The sequence below is a fragment of the Lonchura striata genome, chromosome 1 (assembly GCF_050655825.1).
Source record: "Lonchura striata isolate lonStrDom1 chromosome 1, ASM5065582v1, whole genome shotgun sequence".
Classification (NCBI taxonomy): Eukaryota; Metazoa; Chordata; class Aves; order Passeriformes; family Estrildidae; genus Lonchura; species Lonchura striata.
In genome coordinates this window covers 35,538,967-35,563,955 of record NC_140703.1, presented here as the reverse complement: position 1 = coordinate 35,563,955, position 24,989 = coordinate 35,538,967, and the positions used below count along the sequence as shown (strand labels likewise).

The window sequence follows — 24,989 nt, the reverse complement described above, 5'->3', positions numbered from 1 at the left end:
ACTAGGCATTGTACCCTGGATAAATTCTTATGGTAGCTGAGCTAGGGGGAATCACCACTTTCCTCATCTGAAGAAATTTTTTATTGTCCAGTATCCTCAAGTCCTTCTTGTCAGGGATCTTCTCAATTCATTCAAGAAGATGTATTAAAACAAACTGGAAGTTTCTGTGATTATTGTGTTACCCTTGTAGCAAATATGACTAATGTCTTCCATGGAAACCAAGACTAATGAACAGATGTTTTCAAGGAAGCTTCAGTCACTGTCTCTTTTTGATCAGACTGACCAGCAGAGGCTTGACACAACTTTACTTTCTCCCGTCATGATCTTACCTCTGTTCATCACACATAAGGTCTCAACAAACACTATGGCCTGTTCTTTTGCAGAGCTCCATATGTATTATCCATGCAAATACTGTCCATCCATAGGTATCCATGCTTGCATTTATCCATCACTGCACTCTGTTATTGAAAACTGTCCTGCCAGTAAACATTGTGCAGTTTTGCAAAAAGTTGTGCAGTTGTGCACAAATCTGCAGAGAAACCTTTCTGTGATTTCCATGCATATGTTGACAGGATGTTTGTGTTTACAGTTTCCTACAGGGCATTCTGTTGTCTGAATTACCAAATTAATGGCATTTAATATTGTCATGCTAAATTAGTATTGTATTTTAACTTATTTTCCACTTGCTTTCATGCCTTTAAATATACTCTCTTTCAGAATACAGTCTTCAAAATTTGGAGTTTAAGGCATTTAGTAACAATGGATCACTTTCATTCTCCTAACTTAAGATATTAATCTTACTTTATTCAGTCATATGGTACCTTCCTGTCTTGAAAGGTTTCTTCTAATCCTTGTGCTCAGATTACACTGCCATATGAAGGAGACATATGGCATCACAAATCTGGGAATGGGATAAAGACCACCAGATCATGTCCCATATCTTGCATACCAGCTTCTAGTCACTGGTATAAAAGTGAAAAGATCTTCTAATCTGCTCTCAGTACTTCAAGCCATACATACTGTTTGTACTTGGTGCTGCTTTACATCCCATTTCATTTTACCTGATAAAACTAAAATTAATGTAGAAGCAATTGAAATTTTTCAGTTGCATTATATTTGCATTCTGTAAGGCTGGTACCTTTTCTAATGTTATTGTATCTGTGATATATAGATCTATCACAACTTCTGTTACTGTGCTCTAAATTTCAAGACTTAAAAAAAATGATGAATGTAGACATTAGCATTCTCATGGGCCTGGCCATCAATATTTCATCTTAGGTAAACAGCAGTTTTGCCTAATTTATTGGTTCTCATTATGTCTGGCATGTAGAAGCTAAATTTCCCCTCTGCAAGGGAAATTGCCCATCTGCCTAGAAAATGACCTTTTGTGCTCTGCAAATCAGTAGGGACACAAATCAAAAGGGGCACAGTCGGTTAATATTGTAGAAAAATGACTTAATTTGTCACTAACTAAATTGTCATGATTTTGACCCATTTTGAGATTAGTTAACATTTGCTTCCTTTCTCATGTTTCATGCATAATTCATTTGGATTCTCACTATACTTGTGCTATGCTTCTGGAGTGGGGATGTTTTGTATAGTCCCTCTTAGGAGCAATAGTAACACAACATTTGTCAAAGTGTCATAGTGAACAATGAAACCTCATTATATGTCACTCAAAGAGCTGAATGAAAAGTGATGCAATTTTATATCCAAATCTTGGAAGGTGAAAGACTGTCTTCCAGTTTGATTTGTTCTCTGAGAGTTCCCACAAAAGTCAATGTTAATATTCCTGATTTTGATCCTGCTCTGCTGGAAGTGTTGGGAATTTCACCAGTGATTTCACTGTGAACAGAAATAAACTACAAGTGAATAAAAGTTGCGCATGGGTAAGAGTTTACGAGATAAGATCATCAAGGGCATAGAAGTCAATTTTGTTTGCTTTGCACAGTATGAAAGATATTCTTCATGCTACACCAACAAAATACAAAATGCAGAATACTGTGCTGCAATCCCCATCAAATAAGAGGCCAGTGCACACACAAGAAAAACAGGCAAGATTAACAGTTCAGTTTGGCAACTGAAGTGTACATGGGAAGTCATAATTTCTAATTTTAAAAATCCTCTGAACATTTGCAGCCTCTCTTTGGACAAATGTTTTTTCTGTGCCTCTTTCCATTTTGCCTTGCCTAACTACCTGGATAGATGGTTTTTTTCTTTGCTGCTTTGATGATGAAGTGCCTGTGCCCATCAATCCTCAAGACAAAAAGAATAATTTCACCCATGTATTGATCATATCCTAAATATTTAAATTCCCTCCAGTAACACCTCTCTTCTAAAAGTTAAAGTTTAGTCACATTCCATCAAATCTAACCATTTTATAGAAAAATTAGAAGAATCAAATTGCATTATCAACATAAAACTTTCAAAAAACAGGCAGTATAAACTAGACTTCCTTAAGGTAAGAAGAGCATTTTTACCAAGGAGTAAAGGAACAGAAGCATTAGTGTTCATTAGGTTTAGCTGTCCTTCGCCCAAAATTCATCTTTACTTAGAACACAAGTCACTTCTATGGGTGTAAGGTGAATCAAGGCTTCTAGGCAGCGTAAATTGTTTCTATCTAGGCATTTCATTAGAAAAGATATGTGATCAAAGATGACAAAACCCCAGGAGTTAATCCAAGGATGACAATATAAAAACATAAGCATAAGCTTTGCCTTGTCGATATACAGCCATACTGTCAGTCATTGTCAAAACTATAGAGTGGAGCAGCATATCACATCTTTTCCTGTCAGAATGTTCTTTCTGACAAAGGTCAGTGCCTTCATGACATAAATCTGTTATCCTATTATTGTCATAAGTATCACAAGAAGAAAGGAGTCAAATGTTTGGAACAGATAGAGTCAATGCAACTTAATTCAGGAAAGGGCCATATTTCCCACTTCCCTTTGTCAGGCTGCCAGCCATCAGTATGAGCTTTCCCTCTCACAATCTGTTTGTGTTCCAGTGAGTAATAGCTTTTTACTGGCCTGGAAAATGACTATCCCGTTACTAGCAAAGTGCATTCATAGGATCAAGAGTCTTTTTGAATAGTTAAATACATTGTGCCCTTTAAATAGACCAGACTTCAGATGAAAGCCTTAAAACTATAGCCAATCTGTTGGAAAATTAAAAATATAGTAAATCTAGGGCTGAAACCAGGCATATTTATGAGCTACTCAAATATAGAGTCATTCAAAGTAGTTTGTTACTCAGTGGAATTTACGAGGGTTTTCTTTTCTTCATGAGAACCAACATTTCCAATAACTCATACATTATTGTAATAGATGGAAAATTTAAAAAATATATAATATCTGACAAAATGTATCTCAAATTGATCACGGCAGTGTTTACTTTCACATCTATTTGAAAAGATACCAATTCATCATAAGATTTGTGTGTATGGCTCTCTTCCCAGTAATGTCAAGGTGAACTGGGAGTAAATGGAACTGAAATCAATATATGCACAGGAATTTAAAGCTACAGTAAATGGGAACATTGAGAACACTGAATATGAATATAAATTGACTAAAACACATGGAGACGTGCATAACATGTGTGAGGAATTAGAAATAATGGATATCAAGTTTTCTGGATAGGACTGGCCAGTTGCATGCAAGGAACAAGAAGACTGGGCTAAAATGTGGTTCCTAAGTTGTATTCATGTGATCCATGTGACTTAAGATTTTATTTTGAAATAGTCATTATGTTGCAGCCATGTTAACATAAACTTAAGGAAATGGGGGAAAACAGTCACCCAGAGCTTACAATCTAGTGTAAATTGCAGAGCAAATTCTAGTGTAGAGTTTGAAGGATCTGATTATTCAGGAATAGAGAATTGCAGTGTTGGAGGGTTGATTGGACTATTTTTCATCTCTTTCTGGTTAACTTTGTGATCCACACAAAATTACTTTTTTTTTCTGTTGAAAATCAAACAAAAGCTTTGCAGTTTTGATTCATAAACCACCTGCTGGTCTCTTCTTCTGAGCGAAAGGACCTCCAGGATTTACAATTCAAATAACAGGAATTTGAAAAATGAATTATAGCAAAAAAAAAATTTTTTCCTTGCTTGTTTGACAGCCTATCTTTTCTTACAACATGCAAATGGGAAAAAAAATACAGAGACTGAAAACAAAATTGCCACCAGTTTAGATAAAATAGAGAAAACATAGTCAATCCTGTCTTTACTCCCTAGAGTATGGCATGAAGAAGGAGAAAAAGAACAAAAAAAAAGAACAAAACACACCCAATTTCCTCCATCTTGTCCCCTTTGAACCCCTAATCTAGAATCCTAAAATATTACTTTTGGGCCCGTGCCACACTTAATTATTACTTATATCAAACAGTCAGAGCTTGTAATTCATCCTGTAAGATTCATCCTGTAAGAAAACTCTTTTCCATGGACAGAGATCAGAGACAGTGTCTCTGGGAGCTATGTACAAGGGGGCTCCTGCCCCCCTGCCAGGGTCCCAGGCCTTCCAGGGCAGCCAGAGGGAAGCTCTGGATTCCCACACTGATGGATCCCCTCCAAATCAGCATATTCTATGATTCTATGACTATGAAACCTTTTCACTGAGATCTTCCACTCAACAGGAAGGTGCTAGCAAAGTATTTCTGAATTATGCCATAAAATTTAAGCAAAATCAGGCACAAACGTGAAATTGGTACTTGGATCTGAAACAAGGAGGTCTGTCTCTGTGAGCCACAAATTTGATGAGAAGGTCAAAACAGACCTCTGTATTTCCTGTTAGTTTCTAGGAAAATATGTATTTTTAAAGGGTCTAAAAATGGGTGCTGTAACTTAGGTGTTTATTCTGTAATAGCTGGGGTTGTAAGAACAGTTGCATTGAAATACAGATTGCTTATATACACATCGCCTCAGCCTTTAAGGACATACCTACATAAAGAAACTGAAAGTAAATCAGTGATAATTCAGCTTCTTCCTTTGAGGTTCTTTCATCCCTCCCAGAACTAGTGATCCAAGGCTATCCTTATACTACTTCATTTGGTCATTTCATCACAGAAACACAAAGGCCAAGGTATTTCAGTGAGAAGTTCTAGAAAATTTTCAGGCTGTAAAGCCTAAAGCCCAGTGATTTTTACTTTTCCGTAAGTTCGGAAATCGAGCCTCTTTCCTAAGTGCTTTCATGGGCCACTTCACAGGTTTCTTGAGGCAATGAGTTTTAGAAGCTCAATAAGGAACTTATGAAGAAATAAGTTTTTCTTAACAAGCTTTACATTTTATTTCATTCAAATCTATTCAATTTCCTCTTACTCTTACATTATAGCTAAAACTGAGAAATAATGCCAACAATTTAATCTTTTCATCTCTTTTGGAATTATATGCCTTTGTTTTTACTGATTGTCCTAAAATTGCATGAAGAACAGTAAGATGATATTTTTTTAATACTTTAAACTTATATTAAAATCTGTAAATTTTGTTTTTGTTAATCTCATGTATTTGTTAAAGATGAAAGGCAAATAATGATAACCTTCAGGAATGATGAAAAAATATGTGGAACTGAAAAAATATCTTCTAGCAATCTGGAGGGAAATTTCAGCTATTGTTTAGAAATGAGTTGTTTTATTACTCATTAAAGATAATAAGAGAAATCATTTCAATCTTTATTAATTTCCTCTATCATTTCTGATATAATATATAGGCAAGTTCCTTATGCTGATCAGACTTGGGAAAAAATAATAATAATAGCAGAAACTAATATAATAAATATTTATTAATTTAATAAAAATTTAAATGTTCACCTACAGGTGGGGTTAACCAAATGCCATTTTTGGTATATGAATTTTATCATATTTTGGTATATGAATTTCTCGTCAGATTGGTTATCTTTATATATTCAATCATAGTTTTGATCACAGTATTTATATATATATATTTATTTTTTTAATTTTTTTTTTTTCCCCCCTTAGGAAGTTGGCTGCATTTTATGAGGATTTTTTCAGACATCCTTCTGGCTTTATTAAGGTAGGAGTAAAAGATATGGACTATATATTTTAAAGCTCTCTGTCATCATCCTTGAGGCACAGCTAAGTATAAAGTAAATTAAACATTCATGAAAGGGAGTCAGAGGAAGAAAATGTTGTCAAATGAAAAGGGTGGATAAAGTCATTATTTTTATGCCTAAATATGGTACGACCATGTGAGCTGGTTTTGGAGGTTTATGTCACCATTTCTTGCACAAGATTTGGGGTGTTTGTGCATCCACTGAATATGAGAGAAGGAAGTTCCTGTATCCACCACTCACTTGTATTTCTGTAGCTGTTCTGTTCCTATTGCCATGACCAGATTCTTATCACAGCTCAGAAGCTGGAAGCATTACCAAATCCAGCACTTATGTGAACAGCCCTTCTGGGACCCAAACATGCAAACTTAGTGGTTTTAGTATTATGCTCTAACCAACAGAGCTAATCTCAGGGTTAATGTGTTGGTGCTCATCACATTCAGGCCATGTATGTGTGGAAAAGCTGCCTCAATTAAAAAAAAAAAAAAAAAAAAAAAAGATGAAGAAGTGGAAAGCAAGAATTTAATTTCTTTTTCTTTATCTCCTTGAAAACAACACCTCTTCCTTCTTGCATATTAAACATGATATGACTCAGGTTATAATTTCAGTGTCACAATCTGTTTGGCTTGTATATAGATTTGTCACAGGTTCTTTTGTAAATCATCACTTTAATATTCAGCTAATTTTTGCACCTGAGGTATATAGAAATCTTTGTAAAGTTTGGGCAGCCTGGCACATAATGCTTTGAACAATCCTTCTGTCTTTTCTGATAGACAAAATTTCTACAATACATCAGCAAACTTAAAAGATATGAGTGTTCTCATGCATGATATTTTCACTAGCTAGATTTTGACTTGATCAAAGATGGCATTAGACACAGATTTCCAGCCATGAAAGGAGATAAATGGCCAACATTTTCAACATTTCTCATCAAAGTGCAAAAAGTCCAAGTTAAAATCAGAACAATCTGTTTGTAATTAGCAGTATATGGTTTATCTTCAAGGGGTTTTACAAGCCATTCCTGTGAATAAAATAGCTGGGCCAAGAAAGATGCATGTTATTTATTAGAAGTGAATTAAATATTTTACAGTGAAACAAGACAGGCTTCTATTCTCTATCATGCAGTCTTGCATGAATATACTGAAAAAGTGAAAATTGTAATTTCCTTACTTGCCAATTACTTGTATTAATTTTTTTTTATTTCATGTTTTACTGAAATTGTTTATAACTCTTGAACTGGATTGGAGCAAATGAAAGAATTTCATGCAGATAGAAAGATGATCTGTAGAAAAGAGTCACCTTTCCTGCAGGAAGGAGTCACCCCAAGAAGTCAGGAAGATGGATTGAGCATCCCCATGAAATACAAATGAAATCAAAAAAGAAACTCTATTCTGGTATTAAAATTAAGGCAATTCTTTAAAATATATATTTTAACTTCCATTTTTCTGATAAAGTTTAGTTTGGTTTGGTTAGGTTGATTTGGTTTGGGAATTGGGTTTTCTGTGGGGTTTTTTTTGTAGGGTTTTTGTTTGTTTTGAGTTTGTTTATTTTAACCTATGTTATAATAAAAAATTAGTTTTTCATAGGACTCCTGGAGCTGCAGATTTTAGAAAAAATTCAGAGAGATGTGAGCAATGAAGTAAAACTGAAGATATATAATGGATAATTTTTAAAACTATAAACATACTTAGGGAATCAAGGACTTTATTTGTTATGTAGGTCTTACCCTTATTTACCCAAGTTTCCAAAATTCTAATGGAACCCCTTTTCCTCACCTCAGCCCTAGGATGGGGCAAATTTGATAAAATAATATTGTAAAAAAAGAGGGAGTCTTCCTGTACTCCATATTTTCTCAAATAAACTGCAATGGTTTGCTTTGTTTCTTTTTAATGTTGCATTCCAGATTGTTTTGCATTAAGTCATAACTAATAACCTTGGACAAAATTGCTCAACTCTTTTTGTTATTTGTTTACTTCTCTGCCATCCACCCAACAGAAAAGCCATTGAGAAAAATGTGTAACATCCCTGACATTTAAAAAACTTAGAAGAAAAAGCATGTGCTATAGCTACCCACTCAGTGAACATATGTGAACAGTTTGCGTGCAGAATATAGTGTCAAAAATGAAATCCTTGTTTTTGGCTACTGCATATGCAGAAGAGTCAAGATTGTGTGGAACAGACTTCTAAGAATGTTGTACTTTATGAGTGTGATTTTCACTACGGTCTTTATAATGTAAATCCCCAAAACATGGTGAGACCTTGTTTGGAACTTTTGCAGTCACAGTCTATCTCACATGTCCAGTATCTGCTGCCTCAGCCTGTCCTGTATACAACAGGCTTGTGGCTGCTCTTACCTATGTTGCCAACACCAAATCTTTAAGGAGTTTGCACTTGCAGAGCTAAGCTCCACTATGTTCCTCACACATCCTACACAAAATCTCCATGGTAGAAAATGGACAGAAACAGCATTACCAGGACTTTTGTTTAGATATTTATAAATGAAAGAATTTTACACTTTCTGATCAAAGAGAATTAATTGGAACCAGGCTTGAGGGTATTTAATATTACTAGAATTCCAGTTGTGCAAAGAGGCTCAAATAATTCCTTTGTGAATGGATACCATGAGGCTACAATAAAATCTGCAAGCTCAGCTACCCTTTGATGCCATCCACGTGCAAAGGGTCTCCAGCCCAGAAGAAGGGCAGTTATGCCCAGTACTGCGATATTGTCTTCTCTTTATTAATCATTGCAGGTTGATTTTGGCAAATTCTGCTCTGTGCCCTGAGATCTTCATGGCTGGGAAAAAGTCTGATATGCCCTGAGAGGTATCACAGAGCTCCCAGCCAAAGGTCAAGACACTAGTAGAAGATTGAAAGACCAGGAGGGAAGGAGACAGAGTTTCCTACTGGGATCTATCCAACCGTTTATTAATGCAATCAAATCATGGCAAAATGGTGGAAGTCACTCAGAACAGGAAAGAGACAGGTGCTACTCCTCTGGGCTGATTCCCTCTTTCTCCCAGATCTGACCATGGATTTTTCATAACCTGAGTTTAATAGTGCATCTCTGTTAACTTGTAAGCCACACATCATTGTTGCCCAGATGAGGGATTTGTAATTTAGCTTTTTGTTACACATCTCTTCCAGATAATTTGCTTTATTCAAAAGCTTCCTTCCCTCAATATGCTCATTCCCTGCAAACAGACCGTTATCACCTGTTCTCCACTTGTTTGCATGCTGACAGCTCTTCTTCTCTCATAAATTCCATTAATTAATGAATAGTCAGCAGGGAATTGTCTCCTCAGGCTCATTAAAGAAATGGACACTAAAATGATATGAAAGCAGCTGCCTCCTTTCTGCTATTCCCTTCTGATGGCTACTGCTTTCCTCATCACTGCTAAATTATAACACTTCTTTGATTAGCAGTCCTGTTACTTGCTGCAGCTGCATTTAGAGATGGAAATTTTAACTATACAGTCATGTTTAATTGATATTCTCATCAAACTGTTGGCATTGTAAAAAATCACAGCACTCTGATACATCAGGCTTGTGTACGTATATTAAATCCTGTTGAATTTTTTTGACCTTGTAAGCAGATTGAAAAGACATCTTTCTTGATGCTTTCTCATAAGTCACTGATTATCAGCTGAGCTCATTTTGGAACCAGATGTAAAATTTGTGAAAAATCCCAGGCCAGAGATCATTCTAAACAAAAACATATTTGATTACTATCCCAGTGCCTAAGTGTGAATGCTCATTTCTATGCTGAAAAAATGTAGAAATAATTTCTTTTAAAACACAGGATGAGATCTGATTTTTAATAAAAGATTTCAAATAAAAAACTGTTCCCCAGCAAAAGAGTGAATTTATCCTAGATGGATAATTTATATGATGGCTAGTATAAATTACCAGAGTTAGGAAGATGTTCTAATTCAAGCAAGAAGGATGGTTGGGCCAGACTTGCCTATACTCAAGGTTTAGGTTCCAACTCATCCTTTGTTGAAGAAACATTACTCATAGAACAGTCCAAATCAGGACAGCTTTCTCTACTCTGAGGCTGCTGAGACATGATGATCCTCTACTAGCGCAACCTTTGAACAAGAGATGATAGAATCCTGAAGTCATTAAGGTTGCAAAAAAACCTTTAAGATCATCAAGTCTAACTGTTAATACATCACTGCCATGTCCACCACTAAACCATGTCCCCAGGTGCCATATCTACATATTTTTTTAAGATTTCCAGGGACAGTGATTCTACCACTGCCCTGGGCAAGCTTCATATTGGGCTCTTAACGGGCTTTACTCTTTCTGTAAAGAAATGTTTCCTAATACCCAATCTAAACTTCCCCCAGTGAAATGTAATACCATTTCCTCTTGTTCTAGAAGAGGATGTCTTGCAGCTTTGAGGTACCATAACAGGAATTGATAACTGCCTTTTAGTGGCTAGTGCTTTCACTCAGATAAAATCAGATGCCTTTCTGGGATCTGGGACTAAGTGGGAGATACAGGGTGAGGAGAAAGTCCTTTGGTCTGGTGCTGACTTGTGATGCTGCCCATGTTCAAGTTCAGATCAAAAGACAGAGGAAGAGGTCATTTGCAATGGAGTATACCAGCAAGTATCCAAAATGAGAACAGGAGCAGGTCTTTAAACACTAGCCCTAGGAATAATATATTGAGCACAATTCTGAATTATCAGAAGTGTAATGGAAAGGCTTCAAACCTGTTTTAGTCCCTGTTCATTAATTTCAAAACTGGATTTTAACTTTGGTTACCAAATATAGTCACATTTTGATGACAACCCCAAAACTTTCAAACTCAGAGGCGCTACTTTATAAAAATATAGTTTCCTTCCCTGACTTTGAAAACTTTTTGGCTTTACTTGGAGAGATTTCTGTTAGATGTTTTAAAGTTTGTGCAGGATGATTATAGAGTTTGTAATTCACCCACAGTACTTAAAACCCCCATTTTATTTTGTATCAGGATGAACACTTAAAGGGAATCTCCCAGTCATCTCCAACTCCTGCATTGTTGAAACATCTACTCCTCTTCTGCTGCAACCCTCAATGTGGGCAACACCCTCAAGTCTCTAACTATGAGAGCTTGTTTAGATTTAATCTGGAGCTTCTGGTTTTATTTCTACTTTTAGAGTTCCAACAGCTAAAAAATGGGGTGATTTTACTAAGTTTCATGTGAGATCCTTACTTCCTGCAGAGACCAAAAAGCCTACAGAAAAAGCAAGACTCTTTTTGATCAAGACAGAGACCTAGGGTTTTGCTGTACACATATTAAATTGCCCTGATGTGAAGGATCACGGTAGAAAAGTCTAAGTCTAGAGTAGAAAAGCTTTTCTACTCTAGATTTAGTAGAGAAATTTGGCCTCTGAACTGAAGAATTGGAAAAGTAGCCCCCCTATCAACTCTTTATTTGAAATGCTCTCATGTTTTGTTGATAGTTGGCATTGTATCATGTTAAATACCACTACTTTGAGTAAATTAATAAAAATTTTCCCTTTTTGTTCCAAGTATTTAACTTCCTTCATTCTTCGATAGTCTGTGATTACACTGTATTATTCTCTATTAATTGAATAATGTTTCCCATTGAGCTGCTTTGTGGAAGCAGTGAAAACATCTATGTAGTTTAGAATATCACAGATATCACAATATATACGTGGAGGATTCACATATGTTATTAGGATTATTTTAAAATGTCATGTCTCTATTGTAAAAAATAATTTAAAGAAATAATTCTCTGTAGTAGTTTGTAACTTGGCTCCATTGGCATGGGGAATCTCAGCTGCCCTAAATTAGATTAAATTATTTTAGGCCTAAAAGAATGATTCATGGGTATTCTATAAAATTCATGGTACAAATTCAAAACTAGAGGCTTCAGTAGATTTTGGCTGGAATTCAAATAGAGTAGGACACTAAAATGAAACAAACATATTCTTGAAATGTAGTGCGCATCTATTCATTAGTGCAATACCTAAGTTTAATTTTAAATTTTTAATAGAATTTTTTGTAGCAGTTGTGCTCATTAAAGATATCCAAGTTTGGTGAACAGAAGTCTCCTGAAAGCCATTTTCTAACTCAAGGATTCAATAAGGCAGACAGGGTTTATCAATTCACTATACATAAAAAAGTCAGTTATCCTGTGGTAGAATTGCTTTTATCTTGGGAGATTAAATATTAATTTATTACATATATGTGAAAAATTTTACTTCCTATTAAACCTTTCATATGTTTCCCATGCCTAAATCTCTTTTTGTGTATACTGATCTCTAACCTACAAGTCATCAAATTATTTTTGCCTCTAAGGTAATTTATTAATTATGAAACACATTTGGTGTTAATTAAAAGATGCAGTTAGCTTAGTACTTGATATTGTAGCTAAATTAATTCACTAGATCTTTTACTAAAAGCCAAGAAACGACCTTCCTATAGTGTTACACCTGATGCTGTTGTTCCACACCAGCTACCACAAGATCTAATAATAATTATAGAGTATTCAGGCTATCTGGCTGCTAGTAAGGATCTCAAGACAGTAGAGGAGGGAAAATTATTAGAACTGAGATCTGTGTTCACACTCATAGAGAGAAAGAGCTTGTCTAAAAGGAAAAGGAGGGTCCTGACAGCACAGACAGAATACATAAGAAATGTTTATTTAACCACACAGGCAGATGAATCAGTGTTTCAGGGCAGTTAGAAACATGCTATTGAAAAAAAAACCTTGCTTCTTTTATAACACTAGAGTGAAATATAACAGGTAGCCTGAATTAACTGCATCTGGGTTGATTTTCTTTTAGAAATGTACCGTGTATAAATCTATAACTGTTGTGTTTTGATAAGGTAATTTGTAATTAGAACCATACTGGAGGTCCTATGATAAAAATTATTCTTCTTCTTCACCTCACTGTCACAAGAGCTTTTCTGCAGGGATTATTGGCAGTGACTGACAGTGTAGTAGTGTTCTGCAGTCACTCTCCACTTTGTCAGAAATCTGAGATTCTGCTAAGGCAAAAAAGTTTGGGGGTTTTTGGACACAGTTGGTGTTTGTGCTGGTTTGGAGCATACGATAAAAAACACTTCTGCAATACATATCCAACAACATTTGGAGGAAAAATAAGTTAGGACGTAGTTTTTAATCCAGTAGTCTTCAAGAAGGATCCAATATATGCAGGAAATTACTGACATCTCTCATTTCTTCCCAGGCAACAATTCCCTAGCATTCCCTGATATGCAGATACTCTGGTTTCCTCTTGTCCAGAACTATTCCTGTCTCATCAAAACCCCCATGGCAGAGAACCTGCTTTGTTTTTCCTGTGCCACTCATTTCTTTGTATATATCCATGTTTATTTTTGATAATTATTCTTTGGCTAATAACAGTATCAACAACACACACTGTGTTTGGTCCATACATGCATTCACGGCCAGTATATCAATCACAATTAATTTCTCTATTGTTAATTCTCATAAATTAGTTTGGGTTTATTTACTTTTAGAAACCCAGAAATACACAGATTTTATATTAATTGCTGAACTTTTAACTAATGGGTCAGAAATTTAAATCAGTGGAAAAATACTACCATGGGAGAAGATTAATGTGAAGATCACATAGACAGGTCATTACTTGTGCTAATTGCATTATTTGAACTAATAAACTGTGTAAATGAAAGTGGCACTGGTTTCTCATCTATTCATAGAGATAATTCTAGATTTCTGAACAAGTAAATGTACTTATATTTTTATGTAAAACTTGCTCATGTCTTCAGGAAAACAAATATGTTCTCATTTATGTAGACTACTCCTTTCTAGAAATCCATACAAATAGATTAAAGGAAATGGCAATAGTGTAAGCCATTATGTAGAAAATGGTCAATATGGAATGCATTATTTCCAGCCATATTTTCCATTACATTCAAAGGCTCTGGAAACTAAATGATATTACAAGAGGTTTCACTTTTTCATTTTTGATTTTCTATTCTGATGATCTTTCTCAAAACATTACACCAATGTGACCAGAACATGAGATCAGCATTCTTCCAGAATTATACTGGGACACTGTGGTCATATTAGGGAATGACACTTCACCCTGGTTGCCTTTTAGGAATGTTTGTCAGCTAAGGGTACAGCAATAAGATATTTAGTCATCAAGGTCAACAGGGAGGTTCTGTCTTGTGTCAAAGCAACATTGGAACTGAGTACACCTAGGGGTTATATAATTTATTTTTAAAAGAAAGCTTCTTCTCACTTCTTATCCTGTACATTTCCATTTGATCAGAAATAAATTGTGTTATTTTGGGAATGAAAGTCATATTTACCCAGATAGTAAAATAGGCTTTTACTGGTCTTTTAAAGCAGAAGTTCACATCTAACCTCTGTCAAACTTGTCAAGAGCATATTTTTCAGCTCTTTAGGAAGAAGGAAATTTGAAATTTGAATGATAATAATGAGAATTACTTTGATAAATTACACAATAGAAAGGACATCTAATTTTTTATGGAGAAAGAATAATCACAAATGTATTCCTTCATGTACGGTTCAAAATTTGTCAAAAATAAAATAAACAGATCTGCATCTCATGCTAGATATGAAAACAGCTTCACTAGCAATGAAAATAAAGACATCAAAAAGGATAAGGAGTTTCCAAAGCCATGAATGTGAGTAAATATGAACAGAAGGAATTTAGGGTTATTTGGGGTTATCACAGCAACCCAAATAAAATGGATTTTAATGTCAATCTGGTTTTTGTGAGATGCAAATGAAATACACAGATGCTTCAGAGATGATCAAATTTAACAGCTCTGAAACTTTGTGTATTTAAAAGCATAATATAAATTTTAATCGGCATTTCCATATGGGAAGGTCTGTGGATGAAACTGCAGATCTCACAGAAATACAACCATTGATGCCAGTTTGTGTTTGTGGCACTGGGGCTAACACAAAATGTCTTGCAAGGACAAAAGAGAAAGCTGTTATAAACACTGGGATCAGCAGCAAGGCAAAGTGCTGACTTCCAGCCACTGTCACCTTCCACAGCTCCTCAGCCCTCCTGCTCCTTTCCTGGAGCACATTTTAAGCAGGATCCTTTAAGAAGGTCTGAGCTATGTGTAATTTGGGAGCATATATGGGTAAGACGGTATATTTGCTCTCTGCTTGCTACAATCACAGGTGACAGGACTTGATGATCAGATGGTCATTCATCTTTTTTGTTGTAAAGAACAGTTGGCCAGTAAAAGTAGTAAGATAACTTTAAGCAAACGGCTCCTAAAATTTCCAAAACATATCAGCTGATTAATCATTATCCAGTTTCTTCTTACAAAGGCTTGTTTTGAAAGAAATTGCATTTTACTCTAAGCTTTTTCTCATTAAAAACTCAGGGGTACTCAGGGCATCTTGAACAATCACCAGAAAAATATAAAACAAAATTAAAGAGTTATTCCATTTATATGATCAAAAAAAACATGGGTTGCTGAGATTATGTTAATTTTTTTCTCTTAGTACTTAGGTCTATGCAGATTTTAATAGTGGAATCTAACAAATGATCAGCCATTTACAAAATTCATATTTTCAAATTTGGAGGGAAAAAAGGAGTAAAGATCATTGCATTATAGACGAGGTGTATTTAGAAAACACAGCTTCCCTTGGAGATTTGTACTCCACATAATTACATTCCACATACAGTAATTGAAACTTGTGAATATGTCAAACTGTGTGTTTTCACAAACCTGCAGTAATCAGCTCAAATTATTTAAATTCACTATTTGACATAATTGCTATAAATATGACAGAAAAAGATATTTCTAGGGTATATTGCTTCATAACTCTATCAAATGACTGCCTAGGGAGATAACTACATTGTGTTCCTATGGAAATCTGCAGGATAGCAACATCCAATACTAAATACTTGTCTTTTCACAAACCCTATTTAAATTTACTAAAAGATCTACTGATATTAAAGGGAAAGCTCTGTGGTTTGGGACAATCCACATACCTCTCTGATTCAGAAATTACTGTAAAATCAAGCACTTGGAAACTGCTGGCCAACAGCTCAACAGCTGTCATCAGGAATAACTTCACTGAAGTAAGAAAAAACTGATGCTGATTTTTACCAACAGAGAGTTCAAATTGCTCGTCTAGGGAGAGTACACATGCTGGGCTCCTGACAACGTTGTAGCAGACTTGCCACCTCCACAAAACTACTATAAGAGCAGAGATTGTCCTATTTGTCCTGTGCTTAACATGTGAGAGAAAAGGCTTTCTATGGGTTTGTGAAAGCCAAGTGCCAGTTGTAGTTTCCAGCCCTTCTGAACCTTTGAGATGTCATGAGTGCCAGAGAAAAAGATTTTCCCAACGTGTTTGCTTTAAGTACTGTGAAGATGAAAAAGAAAAGAAAAGGGCAGGGGGATGGAATGGGTTGGGGTGTCATAAATGATAGTGGAATGGTTCCTAACATGCATTTTAACAAATTAATTTATTCCAGCCTGTTTTCTGACTGACCAAAACTGCATAAATGCCGATTTACTGCTGGTAAAAAGAATAAATGGAGTCATTGCAGGAAACAGATACACAAGAAAATATTTGTACTTTTTTATTGGGAAACATGAGAACTTTCCAGAGGTCCTTTACAACATCTAAGTTCTAACAACTCTTGGAGGGCCCCTGGAGTTAAGGTGAATTAACAAAGTGAAAAGAAAAAACAGAAAAACACACAGAAAACTTTTTTCATTTCTTTAATTATATGTATGGAAAAAAAAAAAAAGGAAAAAACCCAAAAACAAACCACAAAAAAAGTGCAGAAACTTCTTCAGCTATAAAGTAAAAGTAAGCTTTAAAATTGAGTATTTTCTTTTACTTCATCCCTCTGAATGTATGGTGGAAGGATGAAGTAAAATTTACTAAATTATCTCGTCTTTCCCTCAAGAGTCAGAAGCCTTGTGCACATTTCCTAGCATTGTGGTTGTTCAGATGACATTCTGTGAGGGTGGTGAGGCACTGGCACAGGTTGCTCAGGGAATCTGTGGATGCCCCATGCCTGGAAGTGTTCAGTCAGATGTGATGGGGTTTTGAGCATTCTTGTCTAGTGGAAGGTGTACCTGCAGTTCTATGGTTACATGAAATATATTTGAAAGAAAAGGCTATTTATTTAACATTATTTTTCTTTCTTTCTTTTTTTTTTTTTTTAATGGCGATCCTGTGTGCTTTTCTCTGGCAAACAACCTGATCTGTGCATGTGTATGCATTTGTATAGCCACAACATTTTATTGAAAATATATATATATATCTATTTAACACCTAGTTCAAAAAGAAATTATATAAAGATATGGCTAAATATTCCAATTATGAATCATGCATCACTGCTTCAACTGTTCCACAATTATGAGAAGTACTGGCCTGGCAAACCAACACAACCACTGTTTCTCAAAAATCAAAGAGACTTCTAGCTGCAAAATGGCCACTGGAGCTCTTTGGTGGCAGGCAAATAGCTGAAGTTAAAAATAACCAAACAACCTTTTTTAATCAATATACTGATTTAAATGAATACTGCATTCACCCTTTATTCAAAGTCTAGGGAGTCTGAGAAAAAGCCTCAAGACATCGCTCATTGACACACACAAATAGCTTCACAGATAATTTAAATGGAATTCAAGCTATTCAAATAATAACATTCAAAAAATATAGTTAATACATTAGGATAAGATTATGAGATAGTCAGCCAGAATGAGAATGAGAATATAGTAAGTCCAGCACATTTTGCCAGTTCTTTATTAGCAACTTCTACGACTCTATTTATGGATTAATTTTGGTTTTTTTACTAAAAAATTAAGTGAAAGCTTTGAGGACCAATGTTATGAATTGTCTTACAGGGTATTTCAACCTGAATGTTCTAGAATGTCTTGTTAACTCTTACTAGAGAGTCCTTCTAGCTTTGTTCTACCCAAAGTAAATTCTTTATTTTACACCCCTACTAAGCAGGCATAATTTGTGAGTTAAAGCATCAGGATTTTATATATTCTTATGCATTGAGGCTCTCTTACTATTTTAAATTGCATCAGACTCTTGATGTCCTTTTCTGCAATTTTGGTGATATGATTTTTATGTTGTATAAGCCAAGGTTGTACTGGGAGTCTAGCTATTGTATCAGTATCTTAATTTGGATAGATAATAGATTTGGAGTTCCTATTTCTTTTCACACCTTCTTCAACCTGACTGGGCATATTGGAATTCTGGGTTAACTTCTGGTACTCAGTGCCAGCCTTCTCATGGTGTGCCAGGACTGTAAGATAAACAGGAACATCCAGCCCTTTAAGACAGAACATTAATTTAGAAACCTGGAAGAGAACAAACACATTTTGTTCTAAATATACCATATGAGCTAGGAGAGGTATTCTTTCTTTCATAGGTACATCTTAGTTTCAGGGTACCCATTTAAGTGGAATAGTGGCTTCACATGTTGTTGTCAGAGAGAGTCCAGCAGCAGAAAGAGTAGCCATATGGATATTCTTCAACTGTAGCAGAGGTTAATGGCAGCACAGCATTGAGTCACAGAATATCTTCAGATAGCTTCCAAGCCAGCAACATGTACAATCCTAAAAATCCCTGTACATATCTAAATAAGATTTTAAAACAATACACATGCATTCATTTATCCAGATTGTCCAAACTAATGGGTTTTCTGGACTGTAATGTGCAGTTTAGATGTCTGCATTCAAAAGTCTGACCCCATCTTTATAAAATCTAATGCATTTTCCTTTGTACTCTACAAATGCCAAGTGTAACAATTTGATTTCATTTCATAAATGCTTTCACAAACACAAACTTCATCACTAATCCTTTGTTAGTGTGTTCTGGTAAAATTGTACTCCTGTCTTTGGACTTAGGATGCCCTGTATTTCTGTACTCAAAGTGAACAGATAGCATGAGTACATTTATCTCACCTTAGCCGAGGTAGGATTTCTGAAAAAGGAACTGTGTACTGCTTTGGGAACACATTTGGGAATACCATTTTTTTTTTTTTTTCCTTTTTTAAAAGCCATTTCAAGAGCTTCTCCTAAGGCTGACAAGTCAGCACTCTTGTGGAACCTGAGCATGCAGGTATCAAAGTGCCAGCTGTAACACTCACAGGAGTTATTTTCAGCTTTGGTAGCTAATATTGGAAGGTAGGGCAACTGCATAATAATCCTAACCACCAGAAAGGAATTACAGCTTTGGAGACAGAAGTTCATCTGATCAATGTTACAAAATGTGAAATGATGCAGGATTCTTGGATCAGAAATAATACTTGTAGCTGGCTGTCAAAATCCTCTGCCAGTCCAACACTGAAAATTTGCTTTCTTCAATGCATGCCTTCAAATACTCTTCACTTCAAGAGTCTTTCCAAATGTGCAACATCCTTTTTCCAATCAATAATAAGGGGTCAAAGTCACACTTAACTCTCAGAAAGGTTTCCTATAAACTCAAATAGCAATATGTGAAAATAGGCTTCTTAATTATGGGAGAGCAATTTTCAGAAAATTTAATTAATATACTTAGTACATTATTTCTGTTGTGTCACTAATATTAGCTGTTCTCTGTGCCAGAGACCTAGGAGACAAAAATATCTGAAAGTGCTTGTTGTTCTTATAACTGGCTTCACCTCTCCCCCAGGAAATCATAAAACCTGTTGATTCCCAGAATTTGAGAGGTATAGAAAAAGGATTGCTTTATAATGGACCCATTTCTTTTACTTGTCTCTAGATATACAATGCTGGCTCAAAATTAAGCCATAACACAGGGCAAGGCAGATTTCTTGCTTAAAGTGCTATACACTCTCTCATGCTGTAGCTCAACCAGACTTCCCAGAATAGCCAGCCATGCTCTGTCCTTTGTTTTGCCTTTTGAAGGAAACGTTTCTAAGGGGGGTTATCTTCATCCCTGCATTGTTATGGATTAACTGGAAGATGGGCTGGGTTTCCTTTGTGTAATGCATTGTTATCTCAAAGCAATAGCAGGAAAAATGGGTTGTATGCTGGAAGTGTCAAATTCACTGTTCAGTGCAGGTTATGTGCTTGCTGGTTCTCTAACTCTGACTCCCTCTGGCACAAGCTCACCTTGCACCAAGGGACACAGCCAGGAAAACACAATGCTCTTTGGTGAGAGATGTCCTAAGGGTAACTAACGCTGCTTGGCCTTGGAGGTAAATACAAAGCTGGCTGCTACATCCTGTTACATGCTAATCTCACAGCATAGATTCTGTACAGGTGACACATCTTGCAGCTGTCCCATCCATGGCAGTGTTCTTTACCAGGTGGATGGGGCTCTCAGCAATCTGGTCTACTAGAAATTGTCCTTTCCCAAAGCAAAGAGGTTGAAACTAAATGGTCTTTAGTGTGCCTTCCAACTTAAACTTTTCTATGATTCTGTGATTCATGGAAAACATTTTTGATCTATGTTACCCGTCACACTGCAAAGAAGTATTTGTGCCACATTGCCCTTTGCTCAACTAGGATGACCTTCATTTGGATCACATTATAGTCATTGTGGGAGAAGGGAGTAGAGAAAGGTTAGCCTTTAGAAAATGCTTTAGGAACCTTTCTCTGGGTGCTGTATGAAGTATCTTTTGAGGTTTGGCATGCCCCTGTTACTTTTATTTATTGCCTCCTGTCTCTTGGTTCCATTCTACGTGAGACAGAAGGGGTTTTCTGTGACAAATTAAAGAACAAGCAAAGTTAAAGTGACAAAAATCATAGAAATTGTACTAGTATGTAAAGAAAATGTAACAGATGCCTTAATTTTTTTTAACTTTTTCTGAAATGGATTCTTATTCATATGGGTGGGTTTGCTAGGCGTGAACTCTATAACTAATAGATTTATTTTAGCTTAGCCTATAGAAATAAAATGTTTGTGTGGATTTCTTGGACTTTTTCTTCTCTTTGGTATTGATGTCATCTGTATTTATTGTTAGGCATGAGGTGTTCAGACCTTTCCAATCTACTTCCCAAACCAGTGTTATCTGGATGTTCCTCTTTCTTTTGATTGGCATTTAAAAAAATGTGCTTTTTAATGTTTACTGTTTTTATTATTGTTATTTCTCAGTTGCATAGAAAATTGAGTTGTCTAGGTAGATATGCAGTAGCTACTGGTATATTTTTGTATTTTATTTAAAAGGTATGTTATCTTCTCATCCTCAGACTGCCTTATGCATTTAGATATTAGAGGGAGGGAGCTCATCTCTGATATCACTTCTGGTCTTTGCTTTTGCTGTTCAGTCTTGTCTCATGACTTATACATGAGCTACTCATTCACCTACATGCTCACAGATCAGAATAAAAATTCCAAAGTGTCAAAATGTCATTGAAGAAAGAACAGAGAAACCTGTCAGGCACTCCAAGACACCGATGACAGCTATGACTTACAGCCTCTGGTGTTCTGACACAAAGGTGTAAAATAAAGATCCTGTGGATGATGGATCTTATGTAGCCATAAATTCAGTGGACCTTGCCCCCCCAAGCCTTGCATAAATATAATGAGGCAAAATGACTGTTAAAAGGTTGCGACCGAGAATGGAGATTATCTATTTGCTTTACATTCACTTTTGCAGAGGAATAATTTTTCAATTGGACTTACCCTGAGTGGCTTTTTCTGACACAAATTTCTTGTGTCACAAGACAACATTAGCTATTTTCTAGGGTAGGCACAAACATGTACATGTCATTATCTCCCACTGAGGAGTTCAACTGAGCACTCTTTCCAAGTTGCACTTGCATCAGAGCACAATTATTGCTGGTAAATGCTAACACACCCTTTCCTTTACACTTCATTTGTTGCCTAATCCATCTAATCTAATGGCCAGCCATGGAAAAGGCATTACTTTCTGCAATGCAAAGATCTTTCCTTAACCTTTTTGTGATAGTGACAATGTCCTATCCTAAATTTCTCTTCAGGTAATATATTTACAGTGACTTTTTTGCCTGCAATTCTACCAACCTGCATCCCCATATAATTGCAAGAAAATTTAATAGCAAGGCTTTAAATTCAGTTTGTCTCTCAAGCTTGATCCTTATATTCAGGAGGTGGGGCAGAAGCAGAGATACAATCAAAGCCGATGGCTTTGTACTGCTGCTATAAATATGTTTCCACGAAAGAGGAAAGCTTTCTTGTGAGGATCAGCATGAGCACTATCTTATTTTTGCTACCTTATGCCATTAATTTCCAATCTCTCCAGAATATCATTGGTTATTCAGTTCCTCACTCAATTTAAATTATGTGTAATTCATTTAACCTAATGTCAGGATCAGAATTCTGCTGTCTACATGCAGGCTTCTTGTCCCATTTGAGATATCTTGACATATTTGAGATATCCTCATGGACATCACAGGTGTAATATTGAAAGTTTATATGCCACTGGAGCAGCAGCAGAAAGACATGAGCACACAGTTCACAGAGATATTAACTCTGATGTGTGAGCACAAACCTGAACCTCACCCTGAAAGCTATATGAGGTCAATCCTATCCTTAGAAAAGCTAAAATGGTTGTTTTGACCCAATTATGCCTCACAAACATCCTGTAATGCTAAATGGGGTTCATAAAATGATGCAGATAAATTCACATTTGTGGTGTGAATTTTGACATCTTTTGATGTAATTTATTTTCATGAATATGACTTCTGCACGCTTGGTACACACTGGGAAAAAATAAAACAAAACAAACCACTCCATTAAGGACAGACTTTAGGTAAAGAACAAGGTACCTGTTGCTGTAAGCTTCACCAAACTGGCAAAATGTATTTTCGTCAGTGGAATTGTGTCTGGTTGGCTCACAAGACCACTTCTAGCAGTGCCATCTAGGGGCTGCAGCCACAGCAGTGCTCTCATGAAGAGAGATTGTCAAATCTGTTTTTTCCATCTCACTGGCATGGCTAAATAGTCCAATAAGATTAATTTTGAATTTTAATAGCTCTTTGTTCCGCAAGCTTCAGTGAATCTTTTTTTTTTTTTTTAATCTGAAATATAGAGATGTGACAAAAAAGAAAGTGGTTTTGACTTGATTTTTAAATGAAATGTCTTGGTGAAATGCTGGCTATGCTGAATGCAATGCAAAAGCTTTCATTGATGTCTATGAGCTGAAATTTCACTTGATTACTTTTTCTATTTAAATACATTTCTCTTTTAATGAAATACATTTACATCTATAAAATTTGAGACAGACAATTCTAAAGCTTAATCTTTTTGTAGAATCTTTAAACTCAAGTTGAAAAGTTGAAAGCAAATCAGAAGTAATAACTAGACATTTATACTTCCCACTCAAGAGACTGTGCAGAAATGCATTGCTCTTTTTTCTGTTTTCCTTCCCTTTCCAACACACAAAACATTTAATCCATCAGTAGCTACTGCTTCAAAGACTCAAAGGCTGCATAAATCTTGGATTATCTCTGCAGTCTCTAAAAAAAAGAAAATATTTGACGTATGACCTTAAATTTCCTAGTAAAAGCACATGCTAATCATATCAGTAGAATTAAAGTGATAGAATTAATAGCATCAGAAGAATTATCAGCAGATATTATGGCCCAGCTTCAAACAATCATCTCCTAGTTTTGTTTTTCTCTCCTACCTTTTCTACTTTAAAAGTTTTTGGGTACAAGAATATGGATGATAATGTTCTGATTACCAATTACCAATTACTCCAATAGATTTAGAGTATAAATTGAAATATTATGTTGAAAACTGAGATACTGCAAAACACAAAAACACTGTGAAGAAAATGTATGTTTGCTTTAATATTGCTATTAGCTTCCATTATGTTACATCATGAATGGAGGTAGTACTTAGTACAATGTTTTAAAAAAACATGAACTGAGGAACAGAATAGGTGTGGAGGAACAGAAAAGGAGGGCTCTCTGGAGATTTTTGAGATTGTTGCTCAGCTGGTGTGCTCCCAGATGTTATCCTCAGCTGCCAGCAGCTGAGTCCCACACAGCACCCACTAAAAGCTGAGTATCACTACTCTGTGCTTGACATGGTGACTGTTAGAATTCACTGGCATGAGACTTGGCTGAGGAATACTCAGTTTAGCAGCTGCATGAGGATTAAATTTCTGCCCTGATGCTTTATTTGAAAATATCATTTGAGCTAGGAATCCTAATGCAAGCCTTTCCTATCCTTGCTGGCCCATCAAAGTGGGTTTTCTTGTTGAAGATAAAGAGCAGGTGATGAAGGAAGGATCTCTGAATTTGAGCTTCCTAAGTGATTTTATTTTGGTTCAAACCAGACACCTCTTTTAACCAGTTTTTTTGCTGTTAAATTCATAGGTGCTTTCTTGGGAAACCAGCTATGCTACTCAACTGCTAGGCAGTTAAATTGCCAATAAGGCTGTGGATTCTGCGGTCTTCCCGTCAAGAACATTTGGGGACACTAACATTTGTAAGGTGGGATTTGGAGTACCTGTGAAATCTATGTGATTTGGAGCTCCTCCCACTGCTTGAAATAGGATGAATAAACCCAGCTATGCCTTTGGAAAAATGCATCTGAGAATACTTGCATGTTCCATACTGTCCCAAAGCTTTTGATTACCAAATATGCCTTTCCACAGCCTCCCATTGCAATGATTTACTTTTACTGTTATGAAACCAAGCTCATGGAAATGAGCATACATGTTGTGGGAACTAATCATGTTACTGCCCTGGAATTTCCCCCCAGTACACTTGGTGAGGGGATGATCCTCACCATGGTACCCTGGAGGCACAGAAACAGTCACAACTGTGTCCTGAATGTAAAGGGACAAAGCAAATCAACACATTTTACTGTGTGAAAAATTTTAGGAACACAGTCTTGCTTGGTCTCTATGTATTGTCAATCCACTTATGAGGATTTTGATTATCAGGCCCCCTGCTGTTAATTTTCACACATCATAAATACCATGGTGACTCCTTTCAACACAAATGCAATTCTACTG

General features: G+C 35.9%; 1 protein-coding gene across 4 annotated transcripts in view; it reads left to right on the top strand.

The window, feature by feature from the left end:
* Window positions 1-24,989, top strand: part of TENM4 (teneurin transmembrane protein 4) — a 1,547,070-nt gene that overhangs the window by 474,181 nt on the left and 1,047,900 nt on the right. For all 4 annotated transcript variants that reach the window (XM_085592903.1, XM_085592878.1, XM_085592882.1 and 1 more), the window contains one exon: window positions 5,971-6,025. The gene's annotated coding sequence lies outside the window, so the exon portion shown is untranslated. The remainder of the gene's footprint in view (window positions 1-5,970; window positions 6,026-24,989) is intronic.